The following is a 4,505-nucleotide window of genomic DNA, read 5'->3' as shown; positions in this document are numbered from 1 at the left end:
TGTGTGTGTGTGTGTGTGTGTAAGGGCTTTGGAGACTTGGGAGAACACTGTGTGATTACCAAGGCTGGAAGTTTAAAACCAGTAAGGAAGGCCTGCAGATTGGAAACTTGAGTAAGAATTGCTGTTACAGCCCTGAGTCCCAAATCCTCAGGGCAGGCTGGCAAAAGAGAAGCTCAGTCAACGGGGCTTCTCCTGTGCTGCAATCTTGAAGAAGAAGAAGTGCTTCCCTGGGGAGACACATCAGGCTTGGACCTTAACCACCCACTGACTGTGGAGGAGCCCCACCTCCGAATTGTGGAGGCTAATCTGCTCTATGCAATCAGTTGGTTATAAACGCTAGTCATATTTAGAGTCTAGCAGAGTCTAGATGGAGTTACGTGTGTTAGGAAAACTGACCAGAGCACCTTGGTAGATCTTCAATCAGATCTGATAAAGTCAACAGCGCCCTAAGTCGCTAGATTCTGTCTTAAGAGGTACAGGCTGTTGTGAGAATAAATGTGAGCTGGGGGCTCAAATTCAGGGTGCATGGAAGCTAGCGAGCCGCCTCGAAGAATGTAAGAGTTTAAGCCATGGCTTGAAAGAGGTTGGAAGTCAGCCCTGCCCGAGCATGCGGCAATGGTGTCGTCAGTTCTAGATGTGCAAGGCCAAGGTGGACAAGCAGGGTGAGCAAGCATGAGCAGAGATACATTCAGAGGCCCCATAGGGGCTTCAGATACTATCAATAGGGGCGATGGGGGTTAAATCAGAGACTCAGGTGTCTCCAGCACCCAGCATGGTATTTGACTCAAGTCAGAACCCTCACCGTTGACACAGTACCCTAAGACTTGGTGCACAATCCAGGGACTCTCTGTTCTGGGATCCCTGGACCTTGCCTCTTGGGTTCTGATTTCCAGTTTTACCAACTTCATTCCCAAATTAAATTTTTTTTTTTTGGAACCCAAGGGCCAACCTTGAAATTCAACTGTACATGCAGTATTTGTAATAGAGTTACGACCCCCTCCAAGAGAGAAGAACCGGAGGAGGGTACCGCCCTGAGTGGACCAGGCTGAGGAGGGACTGCCAGAGATGTACAGACCCCACCCCCACCTTTGGAACCCTGATCGCCTGCCCAGGTCACTACAGTTCTATCCAGCTTGTCCCCGCCTTGGTTCCTGAGTCCCCAAGGCCCCCCTTCCTGCCAAACAAAGCCCCCAGCCACCCGACTGACGTCCAACAGGCACCTGGGGCCTCCGGGCCTGGGAATCAAAGCGTGTTTTTGCAAAGGAGGCCCTGTGTTTGGAGAAACACCCATCCCCTGCCGCCCATTCCTTCAAAGAACCGGTATTGTTCTTTGCTGAGAAGGCGCCTCCTGACGCGCTGGGCAGGGTGCGGGCTGACGCTGGTGGACCTCTGATCTCAGGCCAGGCCCCCAGCCACTTGGGGGAGGGTGGACCTAGGGGCCAAAGAGGGAGCAGCCTGTTCTTGTGGCACTGTGCCCCTTCCCCGTTCTCTGCCCACCTGAGTTCCCATCTCTAAGTTCAGGCTCTCCTACCTGGGGATCTGAACAAGGCAAGTCTCAGGAGATACCAGGAACAAGAATTGAGGTAGCAGTGGCATTTTAGTGACCGAGGCGTCACTAAAGTGTGCCCGAGACTGCCAACATACTGTTGGCACAATGGCATATAACTGTGAGTCCGGCACTTGAAATGCTGAAACAAGAGAGTCATGAGTTTGAAGCCAGCCTGAGCTACACAGAAAGACTCTGTCCCCAAAACCTAGGGAAGGGTGTTGTATGAGCGTGTCTGTGTGTCTGCGCATGTGCGAACATATATGTGAGCATATGTTCTCATTTTACAGACCACAAGACTGAGGTTAGAGAAGAAAGAATTGATCCCAGAGCCCAGTTCAAGCTGTCAACAGACAAATCTGTTGTCCAGAATCTTCCATCTGAGGCTCCAAGCTCTTTTCTTTGCTGAAGAAATGTTTCCCAGTTACTTTTTGTCCCACCACGGTACCCCATTGCAATCTAACATCAGTACAAGCAAAGTTCACTTTAAATAAAATCTGCTCAGTCACAAACTAAGGCCACAGAACTGGCCATGGTGCCACGGTGGGTCATGAGTGGCTCAGATAGCGCGTAAAAGCCACCCTCAACTGCCTGACCCTTCTGCCTGCCGCACGTAGCATGAGCTAGGGCGGAGTGGGAGCTTTTAGTCTCACCCCTGTGGCATAGCGGAAGTCTCTCAAGGCCCAGAGAGCATAAACAACCTGCTCAAAGTCACCCAGAAACTGCGGTTATGTCAGGACCCAGAGCCACGTCTCAGGAGCTAATTCTGTCCTGTCCTTTCCTCTGAGATCGCCCTTCCTATGATTTGACACTGCAGACCCTTTTGCCCAAATGCTCCCACTGCGAGCTTGGATTCTACCACTGCGGGACGCCCGCCAAACTAGGCACCCACTCTGAGCCTCAGTTTCCGATTCTGTCACATAGGAATGCCAGCGCCCCATTTGGGGCTCTTGGGAAGATGAACTTGGGGGTCAACACAGGGAGCATCCTGGAATGAACACTGTGCATGGTCACCATTGCTGTGATTGCTCCACTTTCACTGTCTAGAGAGAGGAGAGGAGGGGCCAGGCTTAGGTGAGGAACTGTCTCAGTGGGAGCTGCTTCCCGAAGCAGACAGCAAGGCCTGCTTCCTGTAGGCTTTACCAGAGAAAGAAGGGGCAGGAAGGGAAATGCTGGGTGCCTGGGGGTGGAGTGTTCTGATCTCCGGCCTGAGATTCCTGGGATTCTCTAGTCTTACCGTCTTACCTACTTGGCCTGTTGGGGCGCCAAGTGTGATCTTTTGACAGCCAGGATGTTGCTGTCCTGGTAATCTCTGCCAAACATCTAAAGACCACAAAGGTCACCTCCAGCCCCAGGACCCTGGAAAATTCCATCAGCCTGCATAGGGAAATAATGTGACAAGGGAGAAACTTAGGGCATCTTAAGCAGGCCACCTGACTTCTCTGTCTTGTGTGAGAGACAGATGCGGCCCCATGACCAGAGGAGGTCCCATCCCCAACCCTGTTGCTAGCATCCCCAACTGCCACACAGGGGCAAGTGTCTCACTTTTTCTTCCATTCAACAAGGACAATTTCCATGTAGTGTTATTATTTAGGTTATCCTATAAGCCATAATTTCCAGGCCCTAAATGAGGCCAAAGATGGCACTATCCAAAACATAAAATGAGGGGGCTGGAGAGATGGTTCTGGCATCAAAAGTGCTTGCTGCTCTTCCAGAGGACCGGAGTTCAGTTACCAACACCTACATGGCTGCTCACAGCTGTCTGTAATTTCAGTTCCACGGGATCCAGTACCATTTACTTGACTCCTCGGACACTGGTACACACAAGGACAGACACACAGACACACATCCACATCCACATCCACATATATAAATAATAAAATAAATCTTTAAAAAGAAATAAGAGAGAAACTCAACATTCAAGAGCACAGGCCGCCCTTCCAGAAGAGACAGGCTTGACTCCCAGGACCTCCATGGAAGCTCAAAACTATCTGTAACTCTGGTCCCAGGGATCTGACAACCCTCTTTTGGGCACTGGATGCACACAGTCCACCAACATGCAGGCAGGCAAAACACTGTACTCACAAAAACAGAAAAAAAACAAAATGGAAAAAAAGAAAAGAAAAAGAAAGATCTCTGTTACAAAGAAAAAGAAAACAGTACAACATTTAGTAAGTGGTATTTTAAGGTAACTAACAAATACTTCCCTTGGAAGCAGAGTCAGGAATCCCTGAGTGTGATGGCAGGAAGCCACTGGGGCTTTTTGTGGTGTGATTCTTAGTCTGTTGCTAGGGGGCTTGAAAGAGTTTCATTACTACGCAAAGTCAACAACCTGATGTCTCTTGACCACTTGCTGACAGAGAAACTGAGGGAGAGAGGTGCTCAAAGTTAAAAGACTAACTAACAGAACCAAACCTTCAGCCAAAGACAGACAACGTCAAAAGCCTGCTTCTCACCCCCACACAGTCCCCCTGCAGTGGGGCTCCTTCAGGGTCAGCATGTCAGAACAGTAAAGAAAATAAAGGTTTGCCTCAGTCAACATGGGTGCTCTGCTGACCTCACTAAGAAAGAAGCAGAGAGACAGGGGTTATGGATGCTGTTGCTTTGTTTTGAGACAACATCTCTCTGGATAGCCCTGGCTGTACTGGAACTCGTTCTGTAGACCAGGCTATTCTCAAAGTCAGAGATCCTCCTGCCTCTGCCTCCTGAGTACTGGGAGTGTACGCCACCCCACCCAGCAGAATGGATGTCTTAGTCAGAAAAGACTCGTGGAATTACAGAGAGACTGAGAAGAGGCAAGAGCCATACTTCATGCCTACAGTTCTTGCATGCTGGAGATTGAGGCACCCACAGAAATGAATTTTTTAAAGATTTATTTATTTTTATGAGCATTGATGTTTCGCCTTCATGTATGTCAGTATGAAGGTGTGAGGTTCCCTATAACTGGATTACAGACCGT

The sequence above is a fragment of the Microtus ochrogaster genome, chromosome 10, assembly GCF_000317375.1.
Source record: "Microtus ochrogaster isolate Prairie Vole_2 chromosome 10, MicOch1.0, whole genome shotgun sequence".
NCBI classification, from domain to species: domain Eukaryota; kingdom Metazoa; phylum Chordata; class Mammalia; order Rodentia; family Cricetidae; genus Microtus; species Microtus ochrogaster.
This window is presented reverse-complemented; position numbering follows the sequence as displayed.